The sequence below is a fragment of the Pleurodeles waltl genome, chromosome 4_1 (assembly GCF_031143425.1).
Source record: "Pleurodeles waltl isolate 20211129_DDA chromosome 4_1, aPleWal1.hap1.20221129, whole genome shotgun sequence".
In the NCBI taxonomy this organism is placed as follows: domain Eukaryota; kingdom Metazoa; phylum Chordata; class Amphibia; order Caudata; family Salamandridae; genus Pleurodeles; species Pleurodeles waltl.
In genome coordinates, this window is record NC_090442.1 from 453,277,253 (window position 1) to 453,303,032 (window position 25,780).

Genomic DNA, 25,780 nt, shown 5'->3' on the forward strand with positions numbered 1-25,780 from the left:
ACAGCTGTCCATTCTGGGGTAGGACCCCATTTAGCAAGCGATCTAACTCCTCCGAAGTGAAGGCAGGGGCCCTTTCCTCGGTCACACGGGCCATTGCAGGATCCAGATACAGGTCACAGCAGCATATGCAGTGTAGGTGTTGTCTTGTGGAAAGTCAGGAATCAAGTAAGGTTATAGACAGAAAATGGCGGTCACGTACACGGCAGTGTACACCGTCATCGCTGCCGGTGATCACCATTAGCCACTGTCCGACATAGAGCCCCATATTAGCCAATGAGTAATAGCACGGCGGTGCAAGACTGCCTTCTGCCATGATGCCCAATGCCGGCAGAGTTACCTCACTTCCACCTGTCCCTACATACAGGACAGACAGTCACCATTTTATGGTGTTGGGCAACATTCAGATAAACGAGAACTGATTATTTCTATAATTTGCACATACATTGCCATTCCCATTGTTCCATCACATTACTGCTCTATGTACACTGAGGTGGTGTCTCCATTATTCAAATTGTGACACCCTACGCACTCTTGTGTCCCTTAGATACCTACCACTGCGGAGAAAGACCCTGTGTACAGACTCCTTGTGGACTTGGCTACACAGGAGGACAGGCACATAATACTCACCTATAGACTGGGCAGAACCACTATCACAGTGCTGTATGCTCAGTTGGAGCCTGATCTGATATCAGCTATCCGTCATCCCACTGGGACCCCCCTCTTGTGCAGGTTGTATCAGTGCTCTATTTCCTTGCAACTGGTTCTTTCCAAGTGGCAGTGGGCTTGGCAGCAGGAATGTCCCAGCCAATGTTCTCCATCGTGCTGGCAAGGGTTTTGTCTGCCCTGGTGAAACACATGTAGAGCTACATTGCTTTCCCCCAGGTAGAAGATGTGGCCACTATGAAGGCAGGACTCTATGCAATGGGACGTATCCCCAATACTATTGGGGCAACTGATGGTACACATGTTGCATGTGTCCCCCCCACCAGAATGATCAGGTGTTCAGGAATAGGAAGAGTTTCCACTCACTCAATGTGCAAATGGTGTGCCTGGCTGACCAGTACATCTCCCACGTCACTGCCAAGTATCCTGGGTCGGTGCATGACACCTTCGCCCTGAGGAATAGCAGCATCCCAAATGTGATGGCACAACTATAGAGGCACAGGGTGTGGCTAATTGGTGAGCATGACTCCCCACCCAATGTAGTTCAGTGTATGCCTTCTGGTGTTAACCCCATTACATTGTAAGGCTAATGTTTGTCACTCAATACTTGCAGGTGACTCTGGCTACCCAAACCTGTTGTGGCTCCTAACCCCTGTGAGGAATGCCAGGACAGAGGCTGAGAATCGTTATAATGATGCACATGGGTGAACCAGGAGAATTATTGAAAGGACCTTCAGCCTCTCGAAGGGCAGGTTCAGATGCCTCCATCTAACAGGTGGATCCCTGTCCTATTCACCCGAGAAGGTCTGCCAGATAGTAGTGGCATGCTGCATGTTGCACAACCTGGCCCTCAGGCAACATGTGCTTTATCTGCAGGAGGAGGAGACTGGAAATGCCCCTGTAGCAACAGTGGACCGTGAGGACAGTGAGGATGAGGAGGCAGAGGATGAGGATGTGAACAACAGAACATCAGTTATACGTCAATACTTCCAATGACACACAGATGAGACAGTAGCACTGACCATTCCTATGATTATTAATGTTTTCTTTGTGGCTGTAGCAGGATGGAAATCACTTCCTTTGCATCTCTACTTCCTGTCACCTGTAGCTTTGCATTTTGCAGATGTTGGTGTTGTAAAAACTGTGTACTAGTCAGTCAGTCAAAGAATCTTTATTCGGCAAGTGCCATAAAAGTACAAAGCATTTCAGACTAAATATTTAAATAATTAAAATACAATACAAATATTAAAAGCAGATACAAAAAACATCCTCAATCAACCTTGTCCCAAAATTCTATACGAAGCCATAATCAGTCAACCCGACAACCCTATAAGATACAAACATGTACAATACAAAGGTAAAAGCCCAGCATCAGAGTAAAATCATACATTGCCAGATTATACTAATGTGTGTCTCCTTCAATCAATTCATATTGTTTCCTAATGGCCATAGCCAATTTAATGAAGCTTAAGACAGGATGGCACAATTGTATTGAGGAGAGTTTTTGAATATTAATCAGTGCCTCCTGATAAGATGTAATTTGCAATTTATGTAAAATTGGCAAAATAAAAATTTGTCTTGGTGCAGAGTAAAGAGGACAGAATTAAAAAAAATGACACGTGCTTTGCTTTGAAAGATTGTCACAAGGGAAGTTTGGGAGCATTTTATGCCAGGTACATTTCTTTGGAAAAGCCATTCTAAAACGTATCAAATTTTATCTGAATAAAACAAGGAGAGAGTATGATACTGAGCTTGAAAACCAAGTTAAATATGGTTCTATCACCGTGAAGGTAGAGATTTGAACATAGGATTCAAATGTTTTCAATTTTGCTGCCTCTTGATATTTGCAGTTTGTGGCATACTCTATATATTGTAATTTAAGCACTTCCTTAGCATTAGTAGGTAGAGTCCCGGGATTAGTAAACATGTTCTCTAACCCTAAAGTCCGAAAGGAATTTTGAACATAAGTAAGCCACGGAATTTTAGCTGATTGGATACAATCTACAATGGAATCTTGAAACAAAGCTGGCCGCAGGATTTGACCAAACTTTTAACCATAACAAAAGTGGGGCAATACCAACCAAATCCTCGATGTAATGTACTCCCAGCTCCTCTTGGCAAATAATATTTGCTACATTCTTAGGTACCAGAAGCAGCCTATGTAAAAATTTATTCTCAATTTGTTGTAGGCAAGCTGATTTGATGTAACCCCAAAGACCCGCTCCGTACATGGCTGCAGAGTTGCATGTAGATTTATAAAGCATAATAATCTGGGGAACTGGCCTATGACCCAATTTACGGGCAAAACGAAAGATCGATTTGTTGGATCTTAAAATTAAGATGGGGATACCATGACAGGGAGGAGTTTAAGTGTAATCCTAAATAACAAAAATCTTTCACTTTAGTTAAAATATTTCCATCCATAGTAAAACATCTAGTACGTGTATTTCGAGGGCAATATGTCATGATGTGTGACTTTACAAAATTGACTTTCGAGTCAAGATCCTGCATAAAAGTAAAAAAAAAGGTCTAATAAATTCTGCAGACCATTTGCTGTGCGGGCAATCAAAACAGCATCATCAGCATACAATAGGACCGGGAGTTGTCTGGATTCCATCCTAGGGAAATCCTTACTATTTTGTACTAAAAAAATATAAAGACCATTGTGAACGGGCATCCCCGAACACATCCTCGGGACTAGCTGCTGCTGACGTGTCGGATGATTCCGACACGTCATGTCCGCGTTCCCACGTTGCCGTGGGAATGCTCCCAGATGGAGGCTGGCATCCCAGTGTTGCCGCGGAAAGCCTGGAGGGTTTCCGGGCCGCGGAATTAAAGAGGCGGAGAGAATCCAGCGTCGGGGAGGGAGAGGACGGAGGAGAAAGCGGAGAGGCGGCGAACGGAGGAAACAAGACGGGAGATCCAGGAAGGACCGGCCAAACGCGGAGGAACGACGAGGTGTTGGAGAAGGACAGCATTGTCAGGGATCATCCACTGACGAAACACCCTAGCGCCAGCCACGACCCAGGAGGGTCGTGGCTTGCTAAGGTACAGTCTTTGTGGGACACCAGAGGGAGCACCACGGTTAAGAGGGCACTGGGGAAGGGAGCTGAGAAGGAGTGAGGGGTGGACTGGGAGGGGGCTTGGAGGGCACATGGGTAAACACGAGTGAGCCACATAAAAGTGCACTGTAAGAAAATTAGTCACTTTTGCCGTAAAACTCCCCACCGGCACAACCCCACCCTTTTTACCTCTTCCCCTTTTTGTTGTAAAAATCCTAAAACATACCGAATATCCCACTTACCGTAGCGTTTTCCTTTTTTCCCGGTACCTCAACGTTGGAACCCACCGAGAGACAGAGAGAACGCCAACCTAAAAGAGGACAAAGAAAAGAGGAAGGAAAACCCCATTAAGAAGAAGAGAAGGCAACGCCTTGAGACCGTAAAAACTCAGTAAAACATCAGGATATATATAATCATTCTACTAATATTGAAATAAACCACTTACCTGAGCACCACAATTTCTCTCCGTTGCCTTTATACTGTTCGACCTGCCACAGTGGTGTCAGAAGTGGGATTTCTTTGCGGAAAGGAGCCCACCCCGGGGAAACGAACGGTATAAACAATGAGTGAAAGTCCGTCTCTAGAGGATATGATCAAACAACTGGCGGAAGGCCAACGCCATTTGCAGTTGGTATGGGAGGCACACCAACGAGAAGCGAAAGAGGACATGGAAGCCTTACAGTCTGCTTTGAAAAGCCAAGCGACAATACTAGCAAACAACCAATTGGTACATGAATCAGCAATGAAGAAACTAAGAGAGACAATTGCCGCCAGCAAGGTCCACCCCAATGCCCCCAGTTCAGTGTTGCAAAAATATCAGGAGGGGGAAGACCCGGAGTCTTTCTTCACTAACTTTGAAAGAGTGGCTTCTTCGGCTCAATGGCCGGAAGAAAGATGGGGACAATACGTCGCACCTTTACTTACCGGACTCTTACAAGCCGCCTATCAAGCCGCGAATCCCAGGGGAACAACACCCTACAAAGACATAAAGACCAGCATCTTAGAACGGGTAGGACATGACACAGAATACTATCGGGTCAAATTCCGAAAAATAAAGTGGGGACCAAATGAGGACCCCCGCACCTTTTATTTCCACGTAAAAGATTTGGCCTTGAAATGGTTGGGTCCTATCGGGAATAGCCGCGAGGAGGTTATACAAACGATTGTACTCGAACAATATTTAGACTCTTTACCTCCTTCTACAAAAAAATGGATACCACAACATCCAAAGGTAGATACAGACATGGCGATTGATTTAGCCTGCGCATATCATCGATCCACAGATGTAAGAGGTATACAGCCCAGACCCAACATAAAACCTGTTGTGCCCAATCCCAAACCCTCCCCGAGATTTCCCCTCGAAGATCCGGTTCCCCGCAGACTTGTAGAAGGTCCCCCCGTACAGGGACCCCAATGTTACAACTGTGGAGAGTGGGGACACATAGCCCGTATGTGCCCGCGGAAACTTGAGGGTAGTGAGCCGATGGAGATAGGAGTGACCAGGCGACGCGTACTCTGTACAGGAGGAGGAGACATTAAGTTCAAGCAAACCCTGAAAATCAATGGGCGGTCTGTATGTGCTCTCGTCGATTCGGGTTGCAGCCAATCCGTTGTTCGGGAAGACTTAATAAGCCCGGTAGATATGGAAACAAGTCAGTGGGTCAATATTTGCTGTATTCACGGCGACAAGGAGCAATACCCCTTGAAAGTACTTAACATAGAGTGGGGAGACTACAGGGACTTCCTTCCTATGGGGGTAATGGCTCAACTTATTGAGGAATGTATCGTTTGCACCGACTATAACCATTTCCAAGAGCTCCTAGATCATGTTAGAAGCCCAAAAGCTTCCCAGGAATGGTGGGGTGAGGCTCCTTTTGCCGAAAGTACTATTGAATGCCCTTTAACCCGTAGAAAACTGTCACGTCGAGAAAAGCGAGAGGAGAGAGTACATTTCTGGAGTTATAATGAGCCGGAACAAGCCCAAGGACTTGTAGCAGAAACACATGAAGCACCCTTAAGTTTTCATCAACAACAGAGAGAAGATCCCTCCCTCGCTCAGGCCTGGAAGTCCGCAAAAACGGAAGAAACTGAGGAGGTGGGTCCTTACTTCCTGATTAAAAGAAATCTCCTATATAGGGTGACCACTACTCGTGCTGGGGATCGCAAACATCAACTAATAGTACCGGAAACCTATAGGAATCACGTCCTGACCCTTGCTCACAATCAACCAGGGGGGGGCATTTTGGGAGGGAAAAAACTGAAGAGTATCTCCTCAGGCAATTTTATTGGCCAGGTGTTTTTGCCCACATAAGGAGATATTGTTCCCAATGTCCCAGGTGTCAGCTTACAGAACCAGGTAGGCCTAAGAAAGCACCGCTTGTACCCCTTCCCATTATAGACATTCCATTTAGCAGGGTAGGGATGGATTTGATTGGACCCGTAGTACCTTCCTCTTAAGGTCACACGTATATATTGGTTATTGTTGACTATGCCACCCGATACCCCGAGGCCATTCCCCTGACAAGTATGACCACAAAAACAGTTGCACAAGCAATGATAACTGTCTTCGCTCGAATAGGGTTTCCCCGCGAAATACTCACAGACCAAGGGACCCCATTCATGTCGACTCTCATGAAACAAGTTTGTAAGACATTAGGAATTTCCCAAATCAAAACCTCTGTTTATCATCCACAGACGGATGGATTGGTGGAACGTTACAATCGGACCATCAAAACCCTGCTAAGAAAAATAGTGCAGGATTCAGGGAGAGATTGGGATAAAAAATTACCGTTAGTGTTATACGCTATCAGAACTCATGAACAGGCCTCAACAGGACATAGCCCATTCGAATTAGTGTTCGGACGGCAACCCCGTTCCCTTTTGGACATGGCCATCGAAACATGGGAGGAAGAAGCGGAGGGAGGAGGAAGGCCATTGTTGGAATACGCCCACAACTTGATGTCACATTTACAAGGGCTATGGGAAGAGGTACGAGAAAATATGGAACAGGCCCAAATGACACAAAAACATTACTATGACAAAGGGAGTAAATTGAGGGTTTTTCAACCAGAAGATCAGGTACTAATAATGCGTCCCACGTCGGAACAAAAGCTCCTCGCGAGATGGCAAGGTCCATATCGGGTAATCCGAGCAGTTTCTCCTGTTACTTACCTTATTGAAATAACGGCCAATCCTAAAAAGTCCCAAATTTATCATGTGAACCTCTTAAAGAAATGGGAAGTGCCAGAGAACACAGACAATCCAGTAGAAATGAGTCGGTTCCTATGTCCGAGTAAGGAGTTAAATATTGAGTTCTACCCCAAAGAACAACACGATGATAACAAATTACCCTCTGTCAATAGTACATTGATGAGTTCAGAGAAGGGACAGGTATATCACTTATTGAATCACTTCCAACAATTTTTTTCAGAGACACCTGGTAAACCACCTTGATCTACCATAGAATACGAACAACCCCAGGTAAAATTGTTAGATTACGACCCTACCGTATTCCGGAGGCAAGGAAACAAATCATAGAGGACGAGATACAGAAAATGTTAGCTCTCGGAGTGGTGGAACCCTCTAATAGTCCCTGGTGCTCCCCGGTAGTCCTGGTACCAAAACCTGATGGGACCGTCAGATTCTGTATCGACTTTCGAAAACTTAATGAAAATTCGATGTTTGACACGTATCCAATTCCTAGAGTAGACGACGTCCTAGAAAAACTAGGCAAAGCTAAATATATGTCCACAATAGACCTAACTAAGCGGTATTGGCAGATTCCTTTGGCCCCTGATGATAAAGAGAAAACGGCCTTCTCTACCCAGTCCGGGCTTTATCATTTTACAGTGTTACCCTTTGGAGTACATGGGGCTCCGGCTACCTTCCAAAGGTTAATGGATAGGCTACTAAAGCCCTTTCACACTTTCTCGGCAGCTTATTTAGACGATGTAGTCATTTTTAGCGAGACATGGGGGGATCATTTAGATCATTTGCAGCAGATATTCCATACCCTAACAAAAGCAGGATTAACAGCCAACCCCAAGAAATGCGTCATAGGGAAAACAGACATCTCATACCTAGGATACAAAATCAGTCAGGGTACTCTACAACCCCAAACCAAGAAAGTGGACGCCATAAAACATGCCCCTACCCCTAAAACCAAGAAAGACTTATGCTCTTTTCTGGGACTAGTGGGCTATTATCGAAGGTTCATACCTGGATATTCCACCCTTGCGGCTCCCCTCACAGACCTCCTATCCAAATCGCACCCTAACCAGTTATTACCTTTTTCTGACCTTCAGACAAATAGTTTTGAGAGATTAAAGTCCTATCTGACTAAGGAACCGATATTACAATGTCCAGACTTCTCCAAACCGTTTCATCTGTATACTGATGCCTCCGATGTGGGACTGGGGGCGAGTTCTGGCTCAGCCTGACGGGGAGGGCCGAGATCACCCTATTGTATTTATCAGCAGGAAACTGTTTCCTCTGGAACGTCATTATCCCATCATCGAAAGAGAGTGTTTGGCTATTAAATGGCCGGTGGACAGTTTACAGTATTATCTGTTGGGCCGACCTTTTGTTCTATACACTGATCACGCTCCCCTCATCTGGATGGCCGCTCATAAAGATTTGAATTCCCGGATTTTGCGATGGTTCCTTGAACTGCAGCCTTTTTCCTTTCAGGTCCGCCACGTCCCGGGGTCTTAGCAGGGTCCTGCTGATTATTTGTCTCGATTCCCTTGCTCTACTTCGGTCCTCGAGCAGGACCGTTCTTGTGAAGGGGTGTGTGAACGGGCATCCCCGAACACATCCTTGGGACTAGCTGCTGCTGACGTGTCGGATGATTCCGACACGTCATGTCCGCGTTCCCACGTTGCCGTGGGAACGCTCCCAGACGGAGGCTGGCGTCCCGGTGTTGCCGCGGAAACCCTGGAGGGTTTCCGGGCCGCAGAATTAAAGAGGCGGAGAGAATCCAGCGTTGGGGAGGGAGAGGAGGGAGGAGAAAGCGGAGAGGCGGCGAACGGAGGAAACAAGACGGGAGATCCAGGAAGGACCGGCCAAACGCGGAGGAACAACGAGGTGTTGGAGAAGGACAGCGTTGTCAGGGATCATCCACTGCTGAAACACCCTAGCGCCAGCCACGACCCAGGAGGGTCGTGGCTTGCTAAGGTACGGTCTTTGTGGGACACCAGAGGGAGCACCACGGTTAAGAGGGCACTGGGGAAGGGAGCTGAGAAGGAGTGAGGGGTGGACTGGGAGGGGGCTTGGAGGGCACATGGGTAAACACGAGTGAGCCACATAAAAGTGCACTGTAAGAAAATTAGTCACTTTTGCCTTAAAACTCACCACCGGCACAACCCCACCCTTTTTACCTCTTCCCCTTTTTGTTGTAAAAATCCTAAAACATACCTAATATCCCACTTCCCGTAGCGTTTTCCTTTTTTCCCGGTACCTCAACGTTGGAACCCACCGAGAGACAGAGAGAACGCCAACCTAAAAGAGGACAAAGAAAAGAAGAAGGAAAACCCCATTAAGAAGAAGAGAAGGCAACGCCTTGAGACCGTAAAAACTCAGTAAAACATCAGGATATATATAATCATTCCACTAATATTGAAATAAACCACTTACCTGAGCACCACAATTTCTCTCCGTTGCCTTTATACTGTTCGACCTGCCACAACCATTAATATACAATAAAAAAAAAAACTGTGCTAAAATACAACCCTGCCTAACTCCTCTTAAGGATGGAAAAGGAAGAGATCTCTCTCCACGCTGGCCATATTGAACTGAGATTGTAAGGTCAGTGTATAAACGTTTAATCAATTCAAGCACATCCTGGTCAACCCCCATTGTATCCATATTTACTAAGAATAAGATGTAAATTTAAAGCCTGCTCCACTGTGCCTATGCGAGGCCTAAAGCCATATTGGATTGGAGAGAGAATTTTAGTCTTATCTGCCCAGTCCTCAAGCCGGGTCAAAATAATACTTCCCAAAATCTTGGCAGTAGAATCTATTGGGGAAATTGGTCTATAACAGAATGGGTCTTGTCTATCTCCCTTTTTAAAAATAGGAACGATTATTGCCAATTTCCATGAAGAAGGAATGTTACTATTAACTGCACTGATCAATACATTGGTGATTAATGGTCCCCAGAGGTCTGGAAAAGATTTAAAAAGTTCAACCGGGACCCCATCCAGACCAGGGGCTTTCCCTGATTTCGATCGTTTAATAGCTGCAATTACCTCATGTAGCTCAAACGATAAATTATTTGTATTCAAATTTATTGCCACCACATTCGAATTACTACAATCCCCTTGTTCATAATGAGAATTATTTGCAGGCTAAAATATTTTCATGAAATGTTTCACCTAGAACCCTTCAGGTATCAAACACTCACCCTGTTTGTTATCATATTCCAAAAAATAAGGGTGGTTAACTACTTGCCAGAATTGTGCAGAGTCCTTCATTTCCATGGCCGCCATGAGTTCTTCCCATGCTCTATTTCTAATTTCATTTCTCCTTTCCTCCACGGCTATCTTATATTGGCCCCTAGCCCGTCTAAATAGTTCCCGGTTAAACAGGATTGTTTTCAGGGCTAGTTTTAACTCTTTATGGGCGGCTGTACAGGTAGAATTAAACCATCTCCGAGGCTTGAGACGATGAGAAGGCCTATTACTCACTAAGGCCTTAGATATGGCATTGCTTAAAACTTCAAATTCTAATACCAGATGAGGATAAGATGGCTGTGACATTAAACACGTATTAATAGAACCAAGATTTTGCTCAAGAATGTACTTATGGAAAATGTTTGGATCTATATTTTCCCATGTCATACGAAGACCAAAATATTTGTTAGAAACTGGAATGCCCCATCTAGAGAAGTCAAAACCTGACTACATCTAGAAGTATTTTCCAGTACAAATGTCATAGGCATCTCCACATTTAAGTCACAATGAGCCACAGTAAAGGGGATAGATGAAGTAATTAAATCATTGAAAAAAATCAGAGGATAAATTTGAATCCCTGCTTTCCTCTTAGCATGGTATGAATAATCCATCAGTAGACGATTAACCAAATATGGATTGGCAAAATGAATCACAATGCATTCGCCGTCATATACCTTTTTTGAAAGACCCACCCATTTCACTCTGCGTGCCATAAGAATCTTATTATTTAAATCAACTTAATAGCTAAACTTTTGCCTCAGCCAATGAGTACATTTCCCCATTAACGCCATAGTATCTTCCCTACATGCAGGTTCAAGGGGAGGAACATTAGCTAAGACCAAAACATAAGGCATGCAGTCTGGTGGGAGTTGCAAAATTTCAAATTGAACATTAATAAGGTTAATTCGAGGAACCATTATACAATCTGTGGGCGTTCCCAATCTGTCTACCAGACTGGGAACAGTCTCTGTAAGTAAAGTTCCATGGACGCCAGTAAGGTGAACCTTAGGTGGATCATAGGAAGTCGGTTGGTCAATATGCGTTCTTCTTGACATTCAGACAAGGCCGTCTGCTTATGGGAATTTGCCACTTCTGTTGGAGATATTTGAGTGATCTGTTCAATCAAGTTCTTTTGCAGATGTTCAAATTTTGTAGTTATCAGAGTTACTAACTTCTCCTCCAAAGCTGCAAAAAGAGGTTTAAGCATGGAATCTATTTTATTAACATAATCGTCACAGATAACTCTCTTTTCCCTAGTATCTGGGTCTAAATCCTCAGTTTATGAGCCTACAGCTGATGATGAATTAGCTAGTGGGTCCAGAATTAAACAACTCTTTCCCAATCGCCTTGTAGTCCACTTTGTGGATTTCAAATGTTTTGCGCGGGCTCCTTCTTTCCTTTTTTTTTGGTGGAGGGAAGGCCACAATGAAACGGTCCACAATATCTTCTTCACACAAGATAGGCAATTGTGAAGAGGGAGCATCAAGATCAGACTGAAATAAATCATGAGTAGAAGAGCTCCGAATAGAGTCCTGAAGCCCTGTACTGGGCAAAATGTGGACCAAGGTCTTGAGGGGGATTTTCTGAGTAAGTTTAGGAGTAGCCCCAATCGTTTCTTCGACCTGGAAAATTTCTGTTTCAATGGCCCCAATCACAGAAGATAAATAACTAGTTATAGTCCGTTGGGAATGCGGAGCATGGACACAATCTCCTCATTGAGTAATGTTTTTCCTTTTGCCCATTGTATAGTGGGGATATATAAAACAAATCCACACAAAAATCAAGCTCTAAAGGTATATTTGGAGCGGGGGGTTACCCAGAAACCAAGCTCAATATTGGTCCAACACTACATAACCTTAAAATAAGATTATACTAAACATAAATATGGGGCTAAGATTTTCTCACAAGCTGCTTACCATGGGGCAATTGCCCCCCACAGGGCAATTGTCAGGGGGTAGGCCCAGCCTCTTCCGGGTGAACACTGTGTACTAATTTGATGACTACAGACAGATGCAGGTCATTAAATGTGTGCTATCACAGTGTTCAGATCATCTTCACATGATGTGACTGTTTCCATATATGCACATTTTCATCACATAAAACACTTTCACTCAAGTTGTATTCATGGGAGTTTATTGCAGTGCAAATAATTGACGGAAAAGTGCAATGGGATGGAGTGATGGTTGAGGAAAGTCCAAGGTATTATTCCAGTCTGTTTGTAGCACAGGTCCAGTGTCCAAGGGGCCATAGGAATGGGAGCAAAGGCAGTTGAAAGTGGACAAGGTGACAGGGTCAGACACAAGGGGGACATTCAGGAGGGTCTCATTTTCTGGCAGTGGTCTTGGCCTTGGCAAGTGCCTCTGGCTTCTGTCTGGGTCGCAGGGAACGTTTGCGAGGTGGTTCTCCTTCTGTATGGGGAGGGGTGCTGGTAGCCTGTGGGTCATGTGGCAGAGCCTCCTGCCCACTAACTGCAGCAGATGTGTTGGGCTGGTCAGTAGACTGGCTAGTGGTAGGGGCCTGCTGGTGTGCTGTCCATTCCCTCATGATGTTGGTCATATCTGCCAGCACCCCTGCTATGGAGACCATGGTGGTATTGAGGGCCTGCAAATCCTCTCTCATCTCCTGATGGTGTACCTCCTGCAGTGGTGGGATGGTCAGTAGACTAGCTAGTGGTGGGGTCCCACTGGTGAGCTGTCCATTCCCTCATGAGGCTGCCCATATCTGCCAGCACCCCTGCTATGGAGACCATGGTGGTGTTGAGGGCATGCAAATCCTCTCTGATCTCCTGATGGTGTTCCTCCTGCAGCCACCTGTTCTCCTGCATGTTTGCACGGATCTTGCCCGTCTTGTCCTGGAATTGTTGGTAAGCCCCCAGGACATTAGTGAGTACCTACTGGAGAGTCACTTCCCCGGCCCTGTCCTCCTCCTGGCACACAGCGGTCCTCCCAGTGTCCCTGTTCCCCTGTCCCCTGAACGGTGTGCCCACTGCCACTGCCATTTTAGGCACATGTATGGCTGGATTTGAGTTGAGCCATTGTGTAGTGAAGAAGCCTCCCCATTTCCTTCAAGGACCATAGAGACAATGCCTGCCTCCCTCCCATGCCAATCCTTCTGTTCTTTTTACATTCCCTAGCAGGGCTGCCCCAGTAAAGATCATTTGATTTACAAGACTGCCAAATTGCCAATGTGTGGCTTCCTTCAAAAGAGGACTTACAATTGTGTGCCACCATGCTTGGATTAGAACAGATAACTATTGCACAAATGAGTGATATATTGTTGAGTGATTGTGAGTGATTATTGATCATTCATGTGGTGGCAGACAGTGACAGAGAGTGTTCAACTAAGTACTTTGTAAACTTCATTTCAATGATTTGTAATGTTTGGGTGCTGATGGGTGATTTTGACTGAAAGTGTCTGGCCCTCTTACACTTACCTAGATTTACTTGAATGGTCCACTCCTTGTACATTTTTCTGACTCTTCAGAGACTAGACCAGTTAGTTCAGTTATCCAATACAAATCTACACAAAATGCTCAAATTCCTTTGCTCCTCTTGTTCACCAGCAGCAGTGAACTTAAGATCTATCTCTCTCAATCTCATTTGGGTTGGGAGTTGGTCGTAATAATTTGTTACTCAGAGTCAGGTATTGGGGCAAGACTACCTCAACAGTCAGAAGAAGGGAGTTATCTACTTCAAAGGGAAACCTTACCTAACCAACATGATGATGACTCTAAGAGGCCTACTCAACCCTGTGGAATGAGAGAGGTACATTGATTTGGGAAAAGCTGAGTAATGTGCTGGTTCAAATAAATGTCAAACTCCTCTATTATGTGGTTGTGGTCCGGGGGGCCGTAACTGGAGACAGACATGGAATGAATGATGTCACATCATCAGCATCACATGATGGACGCTAAATGTTCTGACAGTTCTGAGATTGTCCAGCCAGGTACATGCAGCTACTCCTCTCCCTTAATCACACATGATGAGGCATCACCATTATTGATTGCCGTAGCTTAGCCTGTTGGTCCATTCCTCATAAAGCTTACCTTCTGTCCTTCTACTTGACTCTACAATATTGTTACTGTTTTATAATTCACAGGCCTTCTCTTCTCCTGCATTAAAGTTGAAAGCTCCACAACACTCTTGCTTACCTTGTTGGAATGGTTCAACTAGGCGCCCAAAATAGACATTCATGATGTTCTGAGAAGACTGCAAATGCACAGCACGGTTTGGCATTTATATGCAGTGTCATTTTTCGTTTAACATTCATAATTTTCAGAACTGTGTGGGTTCACTCCTCCGTGATTTGTATTTTCTTAAACCTAGATAACAGAAAATTTAGAATAACATTTGTCTCTAGGGCAGAAGGACTATTTGCAATGCATTTAACTGAACTGTCTTTTTCCCATCTCCTTTCCCAACAGATGTTGTGATGCTGTGCTGTTCATTGCCCTGATGGTTAATGTTGTTGTGTAGTATTTGTCTTTGTCACACCTTTCCCCAGCTCCCCTATCCTATCCATTTATTGGACCCCTAAACCTATTCCTCCATGATTTATGATTTATTGAGGTGTGACTTAATTTATACCATAAATGGGTCAAAAACTTGGTGGGGTAGATGTGGTGACAGCATCACCAACTCACTGCAAAATCTTCTATTATCTAAGCAGTAGCCCACACCAGCCTCACTTATGGACCTACGCATAAAAGGATTCCAGAATTTAGACATATAACATGTTTCATCAACATCATCATTCCGCCCTTGTGTTGCATAAATGCTTAACCTTATGCACTCCTGACTCTGAGTCCACTTCTCCTGACTTGAGAATTTTGTAGGTTTAGTTTTAGTTAAATACTAGCTCCCCATTGCTCAAAAGAAGTTGCTATTACTAGTTTTGTGATAATATCAGGCCTTTGTTTCAAGGTGATAGTCTACTCTCAGACAGTCTTTGTAAAGTGTGATATAAATGAGCAATCCACTAAATGTGTGTTTTCATTCAAACTAGTTACCGATGATGGATATTGCTTCTGATAATTCCTACAGTTGGAGTTCACATAGGTGGGAGTGGGACCTCGATTGTGATGTCTTCCCTGTTAGCTCACTAGCCTGCTACTACTACCACCACCACCACCATTAAGAAGGTACCTTGAGAAGCCCTGCAGTAAGGTTTTGGAAGATTGAGTAAGGTGGCGGACATCACTTCATCTTTGGGAGTAGGAGATCTATTGAGTGAAGTGAACTAGTTTAGTTTGTAGCTAGCTTCTGTTCTAATGATTATAATTATTTATCTAGGTTGCTGTAGGCAATATAGGCATAGGCAATAGCGTACTGCTACTGGTCAATATAATTACAGATGGTAGTAGGACAAGGGTATAATATAACTAACTTGTATACACTTTAATAAGCAGATTAAAAACAGGCTGTGCTAAAATGCTGCACCCTAAAGTAAAAGATTTCAGACATAAAGTAAAAGAATAATTCTCCTTTACGTTTTCATAACAATAAAATTAAACCCACCCTCTCCACCCACAAGAGGTCCACTCCTTTCCCCAATCAACCCTTTGCCAACCAATGTTCAAAAATGTCCAAAGAAAAAAAGAAAAATCCAGCGTTCACTTCCCAAATACCACCCTATCCACTCACAACAAGGTCCTTCACAACAGATAAAAAAAATAAAAAAGGGCATCAGAAGGCTTCTTAGACGAGGGTTGGACGCTTCTCACCTCCCGGTGAAGACTTGCCACCTCATAGCACAGCAACACTGGCTGCCAAAGTCGAGGATGTTATAAACAGGCTGATTGGGGGGAAGCGGTGGTGGTTTGGCAGCTGCGCTGGTGATGTTGCTGCTGGGATGGAGGTGTTGGTGGCTCACTTGAGATGCTGGGGTCATGGACACTTTCAGCTACCTCTTCCAGTTTCTCACATAAAAGCACTGATTGTCTGCAAAGAATTGTGCTCCCCCGGCCAGCGACCATATTCACAAGGAGCACAATGGCATCCCACGTCTTTCTTTCCCTGTAGGACCCCGTGATGGGGTCCGGTATCTCTCCTGACATATTCAAGGGAGCGCAATAGTGCCATTTTCACCAGGGATGCGGGATGGTGATCCTCGTTTCTTTGGGGGCAGCCCCCAGGCCCTGGCCCACCCTAGGGCACAGTCTGGAGCCATGGCAGAGCCCCACACGCTTCACCACTCGGTCCAGAACAGTCAAAAGTTGCAGACCTTCTAATCTTGATATCTCAGGCACCACTGGGCCTTTTCTGATGATCTTGGTGTCATTTTGCTGCTGGTGGTGAGCGCTTGTCACCAGGAGCACCTTCTTTGGGGATCCTGGCCTAGTAGGTTCCCAGCTAAGGAGGGTGCCAGTCCCACTGGCTCCCTCCTCCAACCTTTCATTGGAGGACTTCTTCTTTTCTTTGGGGCTCCCAGTCTTTCCCGCAACTGGATGTAAGGGGACCAGCTTACCTCACCCTGGTATGCACCTCACTGGGTCTGAACTCATTCAGGGGCAGAGTCCTTGCCCCAGTGGGGAGTCAGGAGGTTCCTCTTTCCATTTGTCTATGATGCCCATCTTCGGTCCCAGTGTCCTACAGGGAAGCACAGCCAAGAGAGAGCCCTCCCCTGTGCAAGACCTTGTAGGTAGGGGCAGAAGTGTCCAGCAGGGCTGCACCTCTGGCCTATCCAGATGTGCCACATCCCTTTTCCGCCCTTGTCCCAACCTTCCTGCACAGTCTTCTGTGATAGCTCAAAATGGTGTTAGTTGCCACGTGTGCTCTGAGAGGCTCAGCCCCTCCTCCCTGACAATCCTTCCAGGGCCTCGCAGGCCCAGTTCCTGAAACAGGATAACAGCTGGCTGATGGATGCCAGGCCTTGCTCGGGCAGCTGGACCAAGCAATACTGGGCCCTAATCTTGAGCTCCGTCAGAGAAAGATGACATAAGAATGACCCATAAGCTATACAGATATGCTTTGGTAACCTACTACATTATTCTTTTTATACTGGTTACAGTGTACATTGGTGCAACTCTGGAGTCTGTGGACACTAGGGAAATGAAGTTGCGCCCTACGCCATCCTTTCCCATTGAAATTCAATGGAGTGTCATGACAATGAAAAGACATTAAGCACACTGACTATTGACCCCTCACATGTGTGCACTCATCTCATAAGGCCTACTCAAGGTCACCACCCACTTTGCATAGTCCCTTCTGTGCCCCAGACTACCCAAGTTCAGTTCTTGGACTGCACACACCAGGAATCCTCCCGCGCAGCCCTCACATGGCTGCACACACGTGTGCACACATGATCAAGTATAACCAGCCCTAGACCTCCTACCCTTGCTGTGTCACAGCAGCCTTTGATCAATAAGATTATGAGGCTCTCTCTCAGTAAAAGGTAAAAAACCAGGTGATCCAAAAGCAAAAAATCAGGCCGAACCAGAAGGTCAGAACCGTCGTCTCACAGACAGGTTAAGCAGTAGGTCCCAGCTGAGATTTTACCTTCACACTTAGTCACTTTTAGGGAGTTTTTCTTCTTGCTGTTGAGCAATCAGGTCCTTCAATCAGGAATTTGCTTTGAGGATGACAGCCTGCCTCAGCATGATGCCTCTTTGGTTCTCTGGAGGTCTTTGTCCTTTGTCCTTCAAGCTAAAGATGGGGAGCTCTGGAGCTCCTGACAGGTGAAACCAGTGCGGTCAGGCCGACTCATGGTTTGACGGCGGTGTTCTGACACTCAACGTCAAACTGGTCTTCTTCTGAAGCTTTTTCACAAAAGTTGGCAAAATTTTCCAAAGTTTCAGATCTTCTACTGTCAGGTTCCTTGAGATCCAAAAAGGGAAGCTCTGGTTTGCCTTTTGGGGGTCTGAGATTCCAACTCCTATAGTGCACCTGGTCAGTCCAGGAAAATCCAGGTGAAGCTGGTCCGCTTTTAAAGGATGTTGTAGATGGCTTCTTTCAGTACTTTTCTATCTGTTGCTGCTCAGGGAGTCCACTCCTTATCTTTGAAGACAGGCAAAGTCCTTCTTGTGTGCAGCAGGTGCAGTCCTCTGTTGTGTATTCCAAGGATCCAACAAGGCAGTCCTTCTTCTTCAGATGTTTCAGACAGAGATCTGAGGTGCTCCTGAAGGTCTTCCATATTTATTCCCCATTCTGGGTTGGCAAGAGCGAGGGCATCCTAAACCATAGGGGTAAAGTTGCCTTCCTCTGCTATGATCAGTTCCTGCAAAGTATGGCATATTTTTGACCGAGAATGCACTATTCTCCAAAAATCAAAACTAACACATTCTCTCCTTGGAGTGCAAGTCTGGCTAACCCAACCCAAAGGTGTGGCTAAACTTTTCCTACTTTCCTCTTCCAGCATCTTTCCTAACCTAATTAGGGGGGCTCCCATGTGGCAGGAAGTTTTTGGCTGGCTTGGGTCCTGTGACATTGGTGCTTCTACCTTTAAAGTCCAGTTTATCTTCCCAACCCCCTTCCCATCCTTGGCTTTTCCAGGAAGCACATCTCCTTCCACCAAATTCCTGTATTGTTTCAGTCTTGGGCCCCTTTACACTAGGCCTTGAGGGAGTTTGGGGGGTTCTGCTACACTGAACTCCACGAAGTGCTGAAAAACTCTGTTGTGCTACACGGAGTTCCAAGAACAGTAGAGTTTGTGTAAGTGGTGATGTTCGTGCTGATTTTCAACACCAGGAGTTTCTCACACCCTGGAAAATCAATGCAAACTGCATCATGGGGCGCACACGAGGGTGCTTCAGTAGTTTTTCTACTCGAGTGCAGCTTCCTCAAAGTGAGCAGCAGCTTTCTTATTGCAGACGAGCCTGACCTGCCGCAAATGCTAGTGTTAAAAGATCTCGCTTGCACTCGCCAACATAGCGATTTTTCTTGCTCATGTGTGCCAATTTAACGTGTTGGATAGATGCGGAGAGTAAAAACTCTGCTCTGGGTCACTTTGAGGAGTTTTTCAGAAGGGGCAAAACTCTGCGAACTCTACCGGAATTGTTCACCTACCCCTACTTTCTTGCAATAGTTATACTAATTGCAACCTGCCAAGGTCAGATTTAGTAAAACTATTGCAAGAAAGTTGCTTTAGAATTTACTATCCTTAAGTAACCTAAAGCAGCCCTGTGACAACCTCTTCTGATATGTCACCCTTTTACAGCCTGAGCCAAGCTGTTCCCTGAGTAATGTAAAGTAGGGGTGGGTGTTAGTGTAACTAATATTTTGAGACTTAGAATCAGGTTGCTAGCTAACTCCAATCAAACGTTAGACTTTATTAAAGTTTAATAATGCATTTCCATGTTGCCTTATGGGGCTAGCAGCACTACAATGGGGAAAAATGACTTTGGCTCTTTTTGCCTATCAAGGCATATAAAACATCTTTTATATTGCCCCTGCCTTTCATAACAATGCATCCCACCCTTGGGGAACCACCAGCTTAGCTTAGGTGTGGCACCTAAGGCCTAAAAAGGCAGTTTTAGACTTTGGAAGTACTTTTCATTCCACAGTCAAGTCTGGACATAAATGTATTTTAAAACCATCCTGCAAGGCAGGTCTGGCTTTAAAATGACACCAGGCACCACAGCAGTGCACACCTAAGTCCACTTGGGCCTATAAACCTACACGCCCAACCATATTGTAGGAAATTACAGGTAGGTTGTCTTGGCCAATTTTAATTACACTAATTACCATACACCTTTCAAGAACAGAGTACTGGCCCTAGGCCTGGTTAGCAGAGCCCAGGGCACTTTCAGGGTCAGTAACCAGTATCAGGAAAACAAATGGGAGTGATCAGGGCAAGGATTACTTTCCAACAATGGGATATTGATTCTCTGCATGAAGAGGTCACTTCCCAGTAACCAGGAGCTCAAAACATGTGTATCTTCAACTATACTTCAGGTGGAGTACACTGTGATGCATCAGAGGTACCTCCTGGGGATCAGACTCACTCCAGTAGAGGCCCAGTTGAGAGGGTCAGGCAGGTCCAGGTAGATGCAGTTGGTGCTGGTCAGCTGGGCTATTGCTGGGAGGCCTCTTGAAGCTTGCTGTGTCCCTATAGCTTAAACAAGCAGTCAGCCAACAGACCCTTGGAGGAGCCTGGGTTCAAGGCAAGCAAGTCCGATCTTCCTTCTTCATACAGCAGGACGTTCCTTCTTCTGAGTCTTCCACAGGTCCAGGGGTATTCTGATGAGAGGTTATGAAGATGCCTCATTTATAACTGGTACCAGCCTTTGTGTGGGGAATTCCCTGTTATCCGGACTCCAGGCTGAAAAAGGCGAGGGTAGGCTTTGTGTGTGCTATAGGCAGGACTCTTTGAAGTATATTCAGGCAGGGCACAACTGTACCTGAGCCATCATGTCAAGAAGACCATCTCCTCTCACATCTAGGTCTCATTTGTCTTGATGTCTGGAAGTAATACACAACCGACTAAAGGCGAGGCATTCACAGTCATATGACCCAGGGTCACAGCAGAAAGGCACAGTTGGTTTAGGCAGAAAAATGCCAACTTTCTAAAAGTGGCATTTTCATAATAATAAAAAACTGACTTTACCATCAAAGACACTTTGTAAATTATACTTCTTTTGAGTGCAAACAGCATTTCTCTATCTGGTCCCATACTGAAGTTAGCACTTGTTAAGTAATAAGTAACCCAGTGTTAGTCCTTGCAACAGTAACAAACTACCATAGGAGGTTTTTACTGTCAGGACATGTAACACTTAAACACACTTGTCCTACTTTCTAAATAACAGGCATCAGAGCTACCGTAGGTTGACATAATTATTAATAAGGAAGGATTAGGTCACCAAAAGAGTTTGTTTTGCCAGGTCGAAATGGCATCCTAAAACTGAACTACAGGCTGCAGGTAGTGCCATCTACTAGTATAAGTAAATAAAATGTACCAACCAGGTATAAGCCAATTGTACCATATTTTGTAGGGAGGGTACTAGTATTTACCACTGATTAGCAGGGACGAGTGCACAGAGTCCTAAAAGCTAACAAAAATGGGTTAATCTAGGGAAGGCAGAGAAAGGCAAACATCTGAGGTGTCCCTGCAGAAAGGGCCAGTTGCAACAGGGGGTAACTATCCACCTCAATTAATAATCACAATCCTTCTTAGGTTAAATCACTAAAGTCACTTAATGAGCCTGGACTTAACCCCCTAGCAGCTATTGCACAAAAAAGATAGACTTAACTTTGAGGAAAGGTGCAAAGTATTTATGCAATACCTAAACAGTAATGAAGTCAAAACAAGACATAAGAAGAATCCCAAAATATTTGAGGAAAATAGAGTAATGTTTAATAAATACAATTATTAAAAAATGGCAAACATCCAAGAAGGAAAACCAGAGATATAATTTTTTTAAAATTTTAAGGTTTACAATAGTGCCAAAAAGTGTAAAGTACTAACTGTGGTCATCTGGTTGTACTTGATCAGACTGTAGGTGCAAGTTAAGGCAGAGTGCGATGGAGAGCGGGTTATGTACAGAAGAAAGGTTCAACCAGGTCAGAAGCTATATCTTCAGTCTAGGTTTCTGAAATGGAAGTAAAATAACCAAGGTTGCAGACTGTGGCAGAAGAGGGCTGGTCTCACTACATCGGAGAGCTACAGGACAAGTACAACTAGTGAATCAATTGACTTTTGGAAAGGAAAAGTTTGAGCCAGAGATATTTGACTTTCATGCCCAAAGCAGGTTCTTTGCCAGCTGCATACCTTTGACACCTTCTCCTGGCAAAGGTTTCAAGGTTCAAACATTATACAATTTTTAGAGCTTGAATTTTTCCAGAGGGACAAGGCTGCAAATTCCAGCTAAAGAGGACTCCACGAGGCCAGATACCTTTTCCGCAAGGTGCTGCTGAACTGGACTTTCTGCTGTGGCAAAGCTCCAAGTGGCAGCAATGTGAATCTTCAACCCAATGGAAAGTCACTTTTGTCTGATCGGCTTGACAGCTTGTTCCAGTCCTCCGGAGTTATTTTGAGCCAAAACATTTCTACATCCCAGGTTTCACAATATCTTGTGAGTACACTTTGACACAATCAAAGGTCCCAGGACACTCAGGACTACACCTGTGGTTCAAAACGCATTCAAGCAGAGACCAGCAGCAGGGTCAAGATCAGGTCAAGGTGGAACTGGCCAGCTGGTCAGTTGCAGGAAAAACTTCTCGTAGCTCGTTGTGTCCCTGTGTCCTGAACTGAAAAGTAGCCTTATGACTCTTGGAATATACTTCTTTGTCCTGGTACAAGAGGGAGGCCAAGTCCAAACCTTTAGGCTTCTCAGGTTTCAAACAGCAGGGTTAGTCATCTTCTGAGCTTCCACAAGTCCAATATGTTCTGCCACATCTATGCCTGGCACAAGTCTAAGGGTGGGGATGACTCCTGACCCCTCCCTAACTATAGGGTAAAAGTTCCCAGGAGTAACCCTACCCCCTGGTGTGCCAAACAGAAAGCAATCCCACAGTGCCCCTTTCTTCCTAAATCCAAGAATGCAAAACCTGTCTTCCCTTGTAGAGAGTCTATATACCCACCCAGAGAAATGGCTAACCTCTCCTCCTCCACTGGGATTGGTTCCTGCCTGTCTGGCAGAACAAGGAGGGGCCCTGCTCAGATGTCAGCTACCACGTGACTATGATAGGGTTGGCATCTTTAATGTTGCTTGGGAACAGCCCAAATGGTCATCCTTCCTAAAGAACAGAAACGCCTCCTCAGACCCAAGGTCTTTGCCCTGCTCTGGAGGCAGTTTCCACATCTCATCAAGGGGGGTATTCATCTTCCAGGTGACAGTTGAAGCTCATGCAACTAGGCCTCCAGAGCTTTTAGGCAGTGGAAATATAACTTTCTAAATGTACCTTTTCCTTAACAGTTCTTATAAGTTCTATGTTTCCATTAAATTGGATTATTTCATAACTATTAAAATAGCATTTGAATTACATCTCTAGCTGTATCCTAACTGAAATTATCATTATTAAATAAAATAATACAATCCAGTATCTTCCTATGTAACGACCAGCCTTAAAACAGTGAAAATAGTTTTGGGGGCTTTTTCACTGTTAGGAAATGTTTACCCCGAATCTTGTAAATGCCCTACTTTTAGGAACCATGCATTATCCCATATGGGCAGTAAGGCAGACATATCAATATTTAAAAGGAAGGTTGTTTTTAACTGCAACAGATGTAACAGTAGGGCTCCAGTCATTTTTACATTGTCACTGGTTTGGGTAACACAATAGCTCCTGCTTTCAGAGTACACTCAGCTGAAGTCCAGGTTTCTGTAATAGCAGAGAGAGTCTTTCTATCCCCCAGAGACTAATTCTCAACACAATATAGACGTTGTTGAATGAATAATCGCTAGTTGAAGAGGGTTTGGGGATGAGATGAAGAGGAGGTATCAACCATAATATGGTTGTCAGCCTCTTCAGCCTGGGTTCTATCTGATGCATCTATTTTTGGGGTGCTATCAGCTTGATGTTAGGTGTTAGGATTCAGTTGTTTTAGATTTTCTCCCTATAAGTGAAAACATTTGACCAGGAATAAATCAGGTTATGCACTGAGAGGAAACTGCATTACCTTCTGAACAAATTTCAGTTTTGACTCTAAACAGCAAACTCTATTCCAACCCTTATTTACTCACCAAGCATAAGTAGTTTAGTTCTTGTCAAATGTTATTCAGGACTCTCTATCTATTTCAGTATGTAGGGTTGTGGTGGTACGCTATCAGTTTCCAATGAAGAGAATGTTCTACATTGAGGCCCTTCCAATTTTGAGTTCAACTCTTGTTAGTAATTGGGTCTTTAGTTTGCAGTGGTTTATATCCTGTACAAGTAGGGACCCTAACTTTAGTCAAGGTAAGGGAGTCACTCAGCTAAAATAACCCCTGCTCACCCCCTTGGTAGCTTGGCACGAGCAGTCTGGCTCATCTCAGTGTAAAGTATATTTTACACTACAAACATAAGTACTCCACATTAGTTTAGACAAACAGCCAATATTTATCTAACAAAAAACAGGACCAAAATAGCAAAATTCGAACATAAAAAAGTAAAAAAATAATCTTTCAAAGATTAAATCTGATTATAGCGCTTAGAAACACAATAGCTCTAACTGGGGCTGACACAATGTCTTGACGGAGTCGCTTCCAACAATCTGACACCACTCACGAGGGAGTGCAGGGTGGTCACAGAGTTACATGGACCCCGGGAATAGTACCATTGAAAACGAGGTGTCAGGGAGGTGAGGTATCACTGGGGAGGTGAGGCATCAGTCAGTCAGTTCTTTACGGTTGCAGGGAAGATGATGTGGCGCCGCTGGTGAGGCATCAGTCCCTTACAATGAGGGGTCGATGATTCTGGAAGGTCAAGATGCAAGGCCTCAATTTTCCAGTGTAGTGATCATACCATGGTCCACAGGTGCTGCTGTAGAGTTGGAGTCGGGTGTCATGAGTGTCAGTGTCATGGCACTTGGGACTCATACTGTGGTGGGACTCTGAAGGTGCTGTGATGGCATCGAGCCTGTGTTGCAGGTCACAGTCATTGCACTCAGCGGGGACCATGGCCCCGGTGCAGGCAGCGGTGTGGACTCAGAAAGCAGTGCAGGTTCCATAGTTCCTCTGGATTCGTGGAAGTTTGTTCTTGGTTGCACCAGAGCTCACTACCAAAGGTCCATGAACTGAATTTGGCACTTATTAGTAGGTCAGGACTCTCAACAAGAAGCCCAGGCACTGACAGGTGAAGTCTTTGATGACCCGAGACTTCTTAACAGGAAACAAGCTAAGTTCAAGCCCTTGGAGAAACTTGGAAGGCAGGATATGGAAAGAAAAGTACAGTCTTTTAATTCCCAGGACAGAAGCAGCAATCAGCAGCCCAGCACAACAAAGCAGCAGGCAGGGTGGCAGCCCCGCCTATAGCACCCAGCTCTTCTTCCTGGCAGAATGTCCTCAGTTCAGAAGTGTTCTAACTCTGTGGTGTGATAAGTCCAGTACTCATTTCTGTCTTTGAAGAAGGCAAACTTCAAAGAGAAGTCTTTGTAGTGCACAAAACCCTGTCTTCCCTGCCCTGGTCCCAGACACACTCCAGGGGGTTGGAGACTGCTTTGTGCGAGGGCAAGCACGGCCCTATTCAGGTGCAAGTATCATTTCCTCCCACCACTCTAGCTCAGGAAGACCTATTAGCCTGATGATGGGCTATCAGGATATGCAGGACACACCTCAGCTCCATTTGTCTGACTATCTAGAGTGAATACACAAACCTCCCAACTGTCATCCTGACCCAGACGTGTATTCCACAGACAGGCAGAGGCACAGAATGGTTAAGCACAGAAATATGGCATTTTTTAACTTACGATTAAAAAAAAAACTTCACCAAAAGATGTATTTTTAAATTGTGAGTTCCGAGACCCCAAACTCCATAGCTCTACTGGCTCCCAATGGGAAATTGTGAGAAAGTAGCCTCTTCCTAGCCTTGTTACCCCCACTTTTGGCCTGTTTGTGAGTGTATGTCAGGGTATTTTCACTGTCTCACTGGGATCCTGCTAGCCAGGGCCCAGTGCTCATAGTGAAAACCCTATGTTTTCAGTATGTTTGTTATGTGTCACTGGGACCCTGCTAGTCAGGACCCCAGTG